Source organism: Suncus etruscus, chromosome 13, assembly GCF_024139225.1.
Source record: "Suncus etruscus isolate mSunEtr1 chromosome 13, mSunEtr1.pri.cur, whole genome shotgun sequence".
Lineage (NCBI taxonomy): Eukaryota > Metazoa > Chordata > Mammalia > Eulipotyphla > Soricidae > Suncus > Suncus etruscus.
This window is the reverse complement of record NC_064860.1, coordinates 40,265,763-40,278,966: the sequence shown is the minus strand read 5'-3', so window position 1 is coordinate 40,278,966 and position 13,204 is coordinate 40,265,763. Positions and strand designations below refer to the sequence as shown.

The following is a 13,204-nucleotide window of genomic DNA, read 5'->3' as shown; positions in this document are numbered from 1 at the left end:
CCCAGGTTCAATCCCCAGCATCTCATACGGTTCCCCCGAGCCCACCAGGAGTGATTCCTGAGTGCAGAGCCAGGAGTAACCCCTGAAGCACAGCTGGGTGTGGCCAAAATAAACAAATAAAATCCTGGCAGGGTTGAGGACCATGAGGGATGCCAGGTATCAAATGTGGGTCAGCTGCACTGCAAGGCAAAAATCCTCTCCACTGTGCTATCGCTCCAGCCCAAAAGGGTCTTATTAAAGATGACACATAATAGCAGGTCGCACAACACCAGGAATAAACATCTATGATTCGTAGAAAAGTCAGCTGATGGGATCCCTGGTGTGGGGAGTTTAGGTGAGAAGTATCATCATCACCTGGTGATGTTCTCACTGGTCACATCACAATGGCAGATAGGAGGCTAACCCTGCTTTCCATTCAGAACCTGTAGAAGACAGAGGAACAGGCACTGATTGTGCGGAGCAGGATTGCACAAGGGACCCTGGTATTTCTGGCCAGTCAGAAATCTCTTATCTCTCTGACTTGCACAATAGCACTGAGAACCCTCTTGCCTAACTACAGAAACCTGGCCAGAAAATAGATGGGCTCCGAAGAAATATTAGGGAAGTATCCCGTGTTTTTTGTTTGTTTGTTTGTAGGAGCTCACACCCAGCAGGGGTTACTCTTGGCTCTGTACTCAGGAATAACACCTGGTAGTGCTTGGGAGATCCTACGGGATGCTGGGGATCAAACCTGACAGTGAGAAGGCAAATGTCCTCCCCGCTTGTTGGTAGAGGCCTTTGGATTGGTCCTCATATTGCCTTCTGATTAGATGTCTCTCAATTGGTTCCTCTGGGTTTCCTGTTAAAAAAATGTTTCCCCATGGCCTCCTTATCTGGTCTTTACCCCTCCCTTTGGGGTGGGCTTTGTTTATCCCATTAAAGGCTACTCAGGCAGCCTGGAGGAGCAGCTGACACCTTGGCTCATAGTGGTGTGAGTTTCTGGCCTGCAATACATTCCCAACTGTGTGTGGATTATTTCCTGTGTCGGAATTGCTGCCTGATCTGCGTCTCTTGTCCTACCTGGACCTGGAGCATAGGAATCCCTCTCCCTCTCTGCGGATTGTGGGATGCACAACCCGCCATTCAACACCACTGTACGATCCCTCTGGACGCCAGGCACCCCAGTTTTATTTTTTTTTACCCAAGTTTTATTTTGCATGTGAAATCAGCCGAGATTGCCATAAATGGTCTCTTTGTGAACAGATTGCTTAGCACCTAAGCTTGTTTCTGAGGGAAAGTTTTCCTTTTAACCTTTACGAGAGAGAGAGACAGAGACAGAGACAGAGAGACAGGGAGAGAGAGAGAGAGAGAGAGAGAGAGAGAGAGAGAGAGAGAGAGAGAGAGAGAGAGAGAGAGAGAGAGAGAGAGAAGGATGGACAGTGGTTCATTCCATCAAGTTTTACCCAGACTTTGGGGGGGGGATGGGAATTAACAATGGTTCATTCCATCAAGTTCTACCCAGACTTTGATGACTGGGACCCCATTTCAGGGACCCCATTCTGTTCAAGCAATTTAATGTGACTGTCTAGCTCTGTTCAGGTGGAAGCTGAGTGATTTCCAACCTGTTCGTCTCTGCTCAGCTCTGGGTCATCCAGCTGTCCTGCCTCTATGGCCTTTAGTTTTCCTAGTTCACCTTGTACGCTGGTGGCTTGAAACTGAAAGGAATCTAACAAATTTCATGGTATGATATAGTTGGGATAGGGAAGTAGGGGGCTTCGATTTGGGGTAATGTTTAAAAGAAGAGGACAAACATTCGGAATTGGCAACCCAGGATGTACTCAGTCACATGCTACCTTCATTTTCCAACCATGTTTTACACACCAGTTCTTGGACAAGATTCTAATACTGTTTCACACAGGAAATAAAGACTCACAGAAGTGGTAAACTTGCCAAAGGATAAACAGAGCCAACAGCGGGGGGTGCTAGGCAAGTTGTCTCAAAGGGACAATGCAGGTATTCCCAGGGCCTGTCCCCAACATGCTGCTCCCACTTTTCCAGGTCAGCACTGCTAAGGCCAATCCCCACGCACTCTGCCATCTGGCTGCATAATAGGTCCCCTTCACCTACTGAACTGTGACAAGGATTGTGCCAGGTCAGCATCAGGAGTGGTGATGCAATGCAGAGAGTGGCAGGTGACAATGAGCCCTTGCAAACTGCAGCACAGCCTCAGAGTGGGTGCAGCGCCCCTGACTAAACTCCAAGCCCTTTTATGGGAAATGGGAAGAGTAGAATCAGCTGTAGAGAGGAGTGTCCGGTAACTGAGCTCAGACACTCAGTGAGCTGAAGCCTGGTCCAACTTTCTAGAAAGGAAGTGGGCAGGGGGGCCTGCATCAGAGAAAGTGGTCTTACCAGCTATGCCTACTTTGGTGTTCAAAGTGTTTGGAAGAAAGTTCTAACTTGTTTTTTTTTTTTTTTTTTAATATTTTTATTTAAGCACCATGATTACAAACATGTTTGTAGTTGGGTTTCAGTCATAAAAAGAACACCCCACCCCCTTCACCAGTGCAACTTTCCCACCACCAATGCTCCCATCTCTTTCTTCTCCTATCCCCTTGCCTTGCATGCAACAGATCTAGGTTTGATTCTCAGCATCCAATATGGTCTTCTGAGCACAGAGCCAAGAGTAGTCACTGAGCATTGTTGGGTATGGTTCCCCAAAGGACAGTTCTGATTTATACTAAATCTCCCCTGCCCTAATGTTTCTGAGACTTTCACAAGCTGACCATTCTATTTGTAAGTCTTTTTTTTTTTTTTTTTGGGGGGGGGCACATCTAGTGACGCTCAGGGGTTACTCCTGGCTATGCGCTCAGAAGTCGCTCCTGGCTTGGGGGACCATATGGGATGCCGGGGGATTGAACTGTGGTTCGTCCTAGGCTATCGCTGGCAAGGCAGACACCTTACCTCTAGCACCACCATGCCGGCCCCTATTTGTGAGTCTTAAGCAGATAAACTAGCTTTATTCAAATGGCAAAAAAAAAAAAAAAAAAAAAAGAATTGACCCATGCAAATAGATTTCTTTTTTTGTTTGTTTTTTGGGCCACACCCAGCGGTGCTCAGGGGTTACTCCTGGCTGTCTGCTCAGAAATAGCTCCTGGCAGGCAAGGGGGACCATATGGGACACTGGGATTAGAACCAACCACCTTTGGTCCTGGATCAGCTGCTTGCAAGGCAAATGCCGCTGTGCTATCTCTCCGGGCCTGCAAATAGATTTCTTTTTTTTTTTTCTTTTCTTTTTTTTTGGTTTTTGGGCCACACCCGGCGGTGCTCACGGGTTACTCCTGGCTGTCTGCTCAGAAATAGCTCCTGGCAGGCACCGGGACCATATGGGACACCGGGATTCGAACCAACCACCTTTGGTCCTGGATCAGCTGCTTGCAAGGCAAACACCGCTGTGCTATCTCTCCGGGCCCGCAAATAGATTTCTTATAAGAAGGAACTGTTCTTTTATTCCTTTTTAGGCTACACCCAGCAGTGCTCAAAGATTACTTCTGGCTTTGTGCACAGAAGTTACTCTGGGCAGGTTCGGGGAAACATATGGGATGCTGAGGAACAAAACGGGTCAGTTGTGAGCAAAGCTGTTCTATCACCCTGACCCAAGTGCCCAGGTACTCAGTACTCAGTTCTTAATATATTCTGTCATATATATATATATATATATATATATATATATATATACACATATACATATATACACCATATATATGCCATATATAATCAATCTTTTTTAGTTTTTAGGTTTTGGGCCACATCCGGTGATGCTCAGGGGTTACTCCTGGCTGTCTGCTTAGAAATAGCTCCTGGCAGGCACAGGGGACCATATGGGACACTGGGATTCGAACCAACCACCTTTGGTCCTGGTCTGTTTGCAAGGCAAATGCCGCTGTGTTATCTCTCCGGGCCCCCATATTGTCCATCTTAATGATCAATGAAATTCTTTTTCTAAGGATTTGCATCCAGTTTGTTTATGTTAATTTCCCACCCAGCCTAGAATTTATGAGATGGGTGATATAAGTGGATAAGTGGTATCTTAATGTCAATTAGACTGACTTTCCCTTTCTATAGGGACGATAGCTGTTATTTCATTTTTATAGTTCAGTATAGTTATGAAAATGTGACTAGCATTTGAGGAAGCTAAAAATTAATCACCAGTGTGTTTGTAAAAACATGAAAATTGGGAAATTTATTTTCATAAAATCTTCATTAGGAAATCAACTTTCATGACATCTTTTTCTCGTAGTTTAATTTTCTAGTTTTCCTTAACTTATTTTTGGGAGGGGAGCCACACCTGTCTATGTTCAAATATTACTCCTGGAAGGGCTTGGGGAATGAACCTAGGTCAGTTGTGTGCAAGGCAAGTGCCTTACCCCATCTAGTAACTCTCGGTCCCCTTGACTTCTACTTTTGTGAGGGAGAGATTTTGGGCCACACCTGGTGGTATTCAGGTCTTGATCTTTTTTTTTTTTTTTTTTTTTTTTTTTGCTGGGGCTCAAGGGGACCCCAAGGCCTTGTCATGATTTTGAAGAGTCCTGCAAAGCGAGAGTTTTCTTGTCGCTGCTCAGATAAGTTTTTTGCTTCTCTTGGGTTTGAACCTTTATTTTCATTTTAATGCCAAGATGCCTCCAATTGCAACTCCTTTGCTGCATCAAAGCCCACTTGACCACAAGCACATAAGCATCCAGGATCTAAAATCATCTAGGTCCAGTCCTGGCCCAGGAGACTTCCACAGGAGAATGTCTACACTATGACCACGGCCAAAAAGGCAGAACTCTGGACAGGAGACAGTTTCAAGACTCACTTCCTGGATCTATACCCCCTTGGAGCGTGAAGACAACTGTGTGGAGAAATGCACTATCTCTTCCCAGGAAATGAACTTTTCTGCTCCTTCAAAGTGCTTGGTCACCCCAGGAGTGGAGTAAAAGGAAAATGTGTCTCATCAGCAAGGAGAGGGTTGGGGGCACAAGGACCCAAAAGAAAAAAATGAGGGAGAGATACTGGCTCCATGTGCCAGTAGGAAAAATTTTCTCAAAGGAAATAAAATAAGAAGGAAGGAAGGAAGGAAAAAGAAAGGAAGGAAGAAAGGAAGGAAAGGAAGGAGGGAGGGAGGGAGGTAGGAAGGTCTTGATCTTGGCTCTACACTCAGGGATTACTCCTGGTAGATTTGGGGGACATATAAGATTCAGATGATTGAACCCTACATGCCCTACCCTCTGAACTATCACTTTGACCCTCAGCTTTTTGTTGTTGGTTTGTTTTTTTTTTTTTTTTGAGTCTCACCCAGTTGCACTCAGGGGATTCTCCTGGTTCTGCACTTAGAAATCGCTCCTGGTGGGGCCGGGCGGTGGCGCTGGAGGTAAGGTGCCTGCCTTGTCTGCGCTAGCCTAGGACGGACCGCGGTTCGATCCCCCGGCGTCCCATATAGTCCCCCAAGAAGCCAGGAGCAACTTCTGAGCGCATAGCCAGGAGTAACCCCTGAGCGTCACAGGGTGTGGCCCAAAAACCAAAAAAAAAAAAAAAAAAAAAAAAGAAATCGCTCCTGGCAAGCTCAGGGGAACATATGGGACACCTGGATTCAAACCACTGTTCGTCCTGGATCTACTGCTTGCACGGCAAATGCTCTACCTCTGTGATATCTTTCTGGCCCCAACCCTCAGCTATTTTTGTTGTTGTTGTTGTTGTTGTTATTTTTTCGGTTTTTGGGGGGGTTCACACCCAGCAGCGCTCAGGGGTTACTCCTGGCTCTACGCTCAGAAATTGCTCCTGGCAGGCTCGAGGGACCATATGGGATGTCAGGATTCGAACCACCGTTCTACTGCATGCAAGGCAAATGTCCTAACTTCATGCTATCTCTCCAGCCCCAACCCTCAGCTATTTTTTAAGAGTATTCCTAAAATGACACTTAGAAAATTATATCAAAGTGGTGGTACAAGTGGTAAGGCGTCTGCCTTGTGTGCATTAGTCTAGGATGGACCGTGGTTCGATCTCTCAGCGTCCCATATGGTCCCCAAGCCAAGAACGATTTCTGAGCGCATAACCAGCAGTCACCCCTGAGCGTCACTGGGTGTGCCTCAAAACAAACAAAAAAATTTTGGATACTGGGTCTAGGCCAGTTAGAAATAAAGGCAGAATCTGAATCTTTGCTAGGTCAGATATGCAGCATCTTAAGTCATTAAAGTAATATTGGTATTTGGGTTCCGAATGATAGCACATCTGTAGGGCATTTGCCTTGAATGCAGCTGACCCAGGACGAACCAGGCTTGGATCTCCGGCATCCCATATGGTTCCCCTGAGCCTGCCAGGAGTGATTTCTGAGCACAGAGCCAGAAGCCTGAGCTCTACTGGGTGTGGCCCAAAACATAAAAAAAGATCTTGATGTTTGGAAGAAGTTGGCCAATCCCCTTGGAAACCATATGCAAGCTATATGCCCTTTTTTCCGCTTTGTTTCTGTTTGGGGCTACATCGAACAGTTCTCAGGAGCTTTTCCTGCTTTGTGCTAAGAAGTAATCCCTGACAGTGCTCAGGGAATCATAAGGAATGCTGAGGATTTGAGCAGTGGTCAGATAGATAAAAGTCAAGTGCCAGGGCTGAAGCGATAGTACAGTGGGTAGGGTGTCTGCCCTGCATGCAGCTAACCCAGGTTTAATCTGACATCCTATATGGTTCCCTGTGCACCACCAGGGAGTATTTCCTGAGTGCACAGCCAGGAGTAACCTCTGAGTGGATATGGCCCAAAACAAACACCCCCCCCCAAAGTCAAGTGTTTTAATTGCTGCACTCTCTAGAGAATGCTATTATACTCGTCCTACAGAAATGTGCATACAGGGCCAGAGTGATAGTACAGTTGGTAGGGTATTTACCTTGCATACAGCCAACCTAGATTTAATCCCAGGCATTCCACATGAGCCTACCAGGAGAGGTCCCTGGGCACAGTGCCAGAAATAATCCCAGAGCATCACTAGGTATGACCCTCCCAAATATATATATACACTACATAAAAACATGTGTATATATACATGTTACATAATACATATATATATACTACATTAAAAATATATAGGGGCCAGAGCAATAGCACAGCAGTAGGGCATTTGCCTTGCATGTGGCTGATCTAGGACAGACCTGGTTCAATCCCTGGCATCCCATATGGTTTCCCAAGCTAGAAACAATTTCTGAGCGCATAGCCAGGAGTAACCCGAGTGTCACCGGGTGTGGCCCCCAAACAAACACACAACACACATACACACCCACACACACATATACACACTACATAAAAATGTTCCATACAATATCAGAGTATTTACAGATTTTCAGGGACTGCCTACTGACCTCCACCCTACATCTGAACTTTCCTCAGGGATCATCAAAGGCTAAATTGGCAGAGGCCTCTTCTGGAATGATAGCCTCTATGGACAGCTGGCATTGCTTGGGTTGGCAGGAAGCCCCAGCAGGGCTTCAGGATGCTCCAGCCCAACTCTTGATCTCAAAGATGCCTGGCGCCTTGCAGCTGTCAGCCAGGTTGGGTGGGTCTGGTCACTGGGTCCTGAGGCTGCTGAGGGTGCATGAAGCAGCCAGAGCTTATCTGGAATCTAAAGAAGACTGGGGGAGTTGACGTATCTCCTTTCTGCATCTAAGGGCACATTATAAAGTTCCTTCCCGGATCCTTTCTGAGGATCAGAAAGGTTGGACAGTGGAATCTCAACCAGAATCCTCTGCCCCAGTCTGTTGGAAAGGCTCATTGGTTCTGTCACTTCCCCCAGGGTGTGACCAGGATGTAAAGGGTGGGGTGAGTTAGATGCCATTCACCTTTCTTGTACCCCAAGGTTCTCCCTGTTTTCATAACCTCCTTGTATTTAGATAGGCTGCTTACTGACTGCTGTACCCTCACATCTGGGTGCTGACTGCTGTACCCTCACATCTGGTTGTCTCAGAGCTGAGTGAGTGCCAGGCAAAGGGTTTCCCTGCCAACCAGTGACAGGCCTATCAGGGTGCAGCCTGCTAGGGTGGGAGCTTGGGGCTTCAAGCCAAAAACTGCATTTTTTTTTAATTTTTGGTTTTTGGGTCACATCTGCAACGCTCAGGGATTACTCCTGGCTCTACAGTCAGAAATCTCTCCTGGCCGGCTGCATCTTCTTCCAGGAAGCACAAGATTAATATTTAGAGCTGGAGGCGAACCATCTAACCACGCCCCATTTGTAGAGGGCCCGCCCTAGCCACGCCCCAAATAAAGCCCCGCCTTCCACCCCACCCTAAGCTAGTCTCCCTTTGCCCCCTTTTCGCATAAGTCCCGCCTCCTCTCTCCGTGGATTGGCCAGAAAGCCCTAGACTACGCCCTACGCAAAAAGATCCGCCTTGTCCACGCCCCCTTGAACTCTGGGCCCGCCTTCAACCCCGCCCTGCTCTCCTAGGCCCGCGCTCGGCCACGCCCTACGCAGTAGGATGATTTGCCCTGGACATGCCCCCTTATAGCTAGGTCCGCCTTCAACCCCGCCCTGCTCTCCTAGGTTCGCGCTCGGCCACGCCCTATACAAGGAAGATCCGCCTTGACCACGCCCTCTGCGCGCGTGATTCCGCCTTTAACCCCGCCTCTCTAGCGTAACCCCGCCCCGTAAGGAAGACTCGCCCCAGACCACGCCCACTCTCACATAGGCCCCGCCCCTCCCGTCCAGTCCGTGGCCGCTGGGCCTCTGGAGCTCCGCTTCTTCCGCTCCGCGCTTGCCGTTCGTTCTGCCGGGCCGGGCCGGGCCCGTCGCCTCCCGGCCGGCTTCTCGGCGCTCCACCTGGGCCCGCCGCCGCCGGTAAGCCGCGGGTGGGGAGTCGTGGGTGTCAGGGCGTCCTCCAGCCCGGGCTGCGCAGCTTTCAGGCGGCGCCCGGAGGGAGGGGCGGGCCCGGGGCGCAGGTGGCCGGCTGCTCCGGGAAGCTCGGCCCGGCCGGGCCTCGGCCGGCGCTGCTGCAGCGCACAGTGCGGGGAGCCGCTCCGGGGGTGCTGCTCGTGGGCCTGGGATCTCCCCTAACCCGAGGCAGGACCAGCCGGGGTCCCCTGCCCTCCCCGAGGCCCAGCGGTGCTGCCCCATGCCCTGCAGGGAGAGGTCCGGGGAGTCCTACGGCCTTCCCCGGGCTCCCCTCCCTGCCAAGGCGGGGACCCTGAGTGCGCACCTGTCTTTGTCTTCTGGGCCGGGCCGGGCCTTCGAACCCCTTGACCGGCTTTGGAAGACACCCTCAGACTCTCCCCTGTAGAAGGAATGGGCCGCAGTGCTCCCTTCTTGTCCACCTGCCCCTGTCATCACCACCCCACTACCCCCCGTTGCTTGCTGCTCCCCCAGACATTGCCATGTCCCCAGGTGTTTTCCTAACCGAGCACAGCTGCCACTGCACACTTAGCCCAAGCTTTTCGAGGATGCTGGGTTGGTTGTTTTTTGTTTGTTTTCCCCTTTTCTGGCAGCGTGAAAAAGGCCAGCATACTTCTCTTTCCCCAAAGTCTCTACCCATGTAGGTAGGGTCTTCAGTTCCCCCCGAATCCTTCTACTCCCACTTGCTATTTTGTTTTGGGGCTGCACCCATCGCTCAGGGTTTCTTCCTGGCTCTGAGCTGAAGGATCACTCCTGGAGCTCTCTGGGGATGAACTGTACATACTGGGTGCCAGAGATGAAATTCAGGTTAGCTGTGGGCAAGGCAAAAACACCTACACACACACCCACACACATTGCAATGAAGACTCCCGCTCTGAAAGTCAGGTCTCCTTGCATTGGTTCAGTCAACCAACTGGAGCTGAGTGCTTCTGCACTTGGAGCGAGATTCAGAGTAGCTCTGTATTTGTTCCTGACAGGAGTTCTTGCCCCCACTCCCAGCATTTTTCACTCATTGTTTGTGTCTTTGCGTCATTGTTTGTGTCATTGTGGTTGCATCCACTTCCCTTCTGGCATCCCATAGGGTCCCCGAGACTGCCAGGAGTGATTTTTTTTTTTTTTGATCTGTGTCTTTGTGTTTGGGCCACACCCGGTGGCGCTTAGGGGGCCATAAGGGATGCTGGAAATCGAACCTAGGTCTGTCCTGCTTTGACCATGTGCAAGGCAAAAGCCCTATCAGTATGCTATCTTTACTTCCCTGAGCTAGGAGTAACCACCGAACACTTAAAGGTGTGGCCCCAAAATAAGAGATGTTGAATAGGGGAACTGTCCATTTGACCTTTAGCATTCTGGCCCTGACTGTTGTGTCTATCAGTAACTTGCTTGGGGACCCGCTGGGAATTTTCTGGGAGGGCCTTTCTTTAGATCCTCATCTTGTGGTCGATATCACTCCCTTTCTCAGGACTCTGTGCAGACATGGTGAATTTTCTAGACCTCCTCCAGAAGACTTGCGTAGTGGTGCAAGTCACATGCCCCATTTGGAAATAGTGGCGCTTGCTTGCATGACAATTGCCAGACATGCCTTGGGAATTTAGCACCAGGTTGGACGATTGGCCTCAGGGGCCAGCGGGAATACTGAATGACCCTGGCTGTTGGTGTGTGCCATGAGCTGGGTGCCACTTTGCCACACACACACACCCAACATGCATTTTCATGGCCTGGAACTCCTGCCTTTGTGACCCTGGCATGCCAATCCTGGGGTCCCTGGGGTCCCTGTCTCTCCTCTTGTCTGTTCTTCAAGTAACTTCCTGCTGCCTTTTGGTACCATGTGATCCCGTTACATTTCAACAACTCATTTAGATATTTCCTCTTTCTCGGACTGGGGAACACGAGTCTGAAAGCAAATGCCGACACAGAAAATAATTCACTCAAGGTTGAAGAGAATAAAACAGGTTCAGGAAACTTCCACCACAAACTTTCCACTTACTGGCCAAAGATACCAGCAGGGAGATAGGCTAGTTGTAGAACCAAAACCACAAGAGCTTCTCCGTATGACATGAAAGTGAAAGACCTAGCCCCTTGGGTGGAGAACAGGTAGGGGAAGGGGACCAAACCTGAGGTACTCCCAGTCCATGAGTGACAAGCATCAGCAAGGAAGAATTATCCTGAATAGAGTGAAAAACCAGTTAGTCCCAACAGGCTTTGGCCTGAAAGATCAGTGTCAGTCCTCTTTGTTTTGGTTCAGTTATTGGGCCACAACCTGAGGTGCTCAGGGCTTACTCCATCCTCTGTGCTCCAAGAGACCCTATGTCAGTGATGGCTAACCATTTTGAGTCCGAGTGCTCAAACTGCTGTACAAAACCAAAGAATTAACTCAAAGTGCCAGCACATCAGTTAAACCTTAATAACAAGATTTTAGTATCTAAAAATTCTTTATAAATTATATAAATTTATTAATTGTGGACCTCCCACATTCTAGTTGCAAGGCCTTCACGTGCCACAGCTGGCACGCCTGCCATAGGTTCACCATCGCTGCCCTATGTGGCTCAGTGGCTTGGGTCTGGGTCAGCCACTCACAAGGCTGGCTCTTTTTTTTCTGACTCTCCCTAGCTCCTTGTCCTATGCTTAAACCTTTTCCTTGGGCTCAGACTGGGCTTGGAGTAATCAGAGGATCCAGATTCTCAGAAAAGCCCAGGGGCCGGATGTTGGCATCCCAGGATATAGCACCTGCATTCCTGGCTTGCCTGAAGGCTGATTCACTCCTTGCATTACCAAAGCCACCAGGCTGACTTCCTACTCCTGCCCTGCCCCAGGCTCCCACCACCACCTCTCACCCCTTTATTTCTCACAAACCTCCCAACCCCCCTCTCTAATAGCAACAGAAATAGCTAGGACCCCTCGACTCTCCTAACTTTGGGTGGCTTTAAACTTGAGAAGAAAAACTGCCACCTCTTTCTCCTTCCTCTCCATATATTTTTAAAAGTGTGAAGGTATTTCCAGCAAGAGGGATTAGCCTTCCAGAGGAGGATTATGCGATGGTACAGTGAGGGGGTACGTGTCTGACAGTGTGTGCATGTTCTGGGGAGCCCACTCCCCAAGACAAAGGCCCTCTTGGTTAGAGTAACTTTAGCAACAGGCAACTCAGAGGCGCTGTGCTAGGTGTGTTCAGAAGTTTTTAGGGGCCCTGCAGGAAGCCATCAGAAAGCCCCTGGAGCAGGACCCCTGAGCAGATGGCTTTGTTGTGTGGGGGTGCCCTGGAGTTTTTGGAGAAGAGCCTGCACCCCTAAGATGGTGCTTGCAGGTTAAAAAAAAAGACAGAGCTGGGCTGGGGACAGATCTGAAAGAGAGTCCCAGGAAAGCACAGATCTGGGGTCTGTCTCCAGCACAGCATCTGGTCCCCTGCCAGGAGTGAGCCCTGACTTGAGTGAGTAAGTTCTAAGCCCAAATTGTGTGTAGCCCCCCAAACTCAATTAAAGCAAACAGGGTGGTCCCTCCTGAGCCATGTGGGTGAGGTCGCTGCTATGTTCGAAGCCAGCCTCATCCAAGCTATTTACGGCTCTTCATAAATTGCTAGAACACGCCACGGTCCTGTGACTGTCCCCACATCTAGTTTCTTCCCTACTGGAAGGGATGCTTGGAAAGAAGGGGCTAGAAGTGTCGGGGGGTGTTGCTTGTGCATTTTATTTATTTACTTATTTTGGGTTTGGGGTCACATCTTTTGGCAATCAAAGGTTACTCCTGGCTCTGTGCTCAGAAGTCATTCCTGGCAAGCATAGGAGATGGCTGTGTGCAAGGCAAACTCCTTACCCGCTGTGCTATCACTCTTACCCCTCTCTGTGCATTTTAAATAGATGTTCACCAAGACTATGAACTGGAAGCAGAATGGAGCCCCAAGACTTCATGCTTAAGAAAATCCCAAACTTTGGAACTTGCGGACATACCAGAGCCCTTTGCAGGGTGTGGGGGCATTTCTGGTTCTTAAGTATTTCCTTATTTGTGGGTTTTGGGCCACAACCTGTGCACTCAGGTTACTCCTAGCTCTGTGCTTAGAAATTACTCCTGGCAGGTTCCTATGGGAACTTGAATCAGCCGCGTGCAAGGCAAACACCCAACCCACTGTGCTATCACTCTGGCCCCTAGAGTATCCAATTTGGCTTGTCTAGATAGCTGGGGTGAGGGGTGAGGGTTAATGAGTGAAGTCCTTGTTCTACTTACATATATTCCTTTAAATGTGTCTATGTAATGTCCACAGGTCTGAAATAAAATCTGGGCTTGGGCCACTGGCCTGCTGTGGCAGATGAATATCACTAAGTCCACCCGGGCCA

General features: G+C 49.2%; 1 protein-coding gene across 1 annotated transcript in view; it reads left to right on the top strand.

The window, feature by feature from the left end:
• The first annotated feature begins 8,701 nt into the window (after positions 1–8,701).
• Positions 8,702–13,204, top strand: part of DOP1B (DOP1 leucine zipper like protein B) — a 92,560-nt gene continuing 88,057 nt past the window's right edge. Inside the window, exon 1 of the mRNA XM_049785737.1 lies at positions 8,702–8,831. The gene's annotated coding sequence lies outside the window, so the exon portion shown is untranslated. The remainder of the gene's footprint in view (positions 8,832–13,204) is intronic.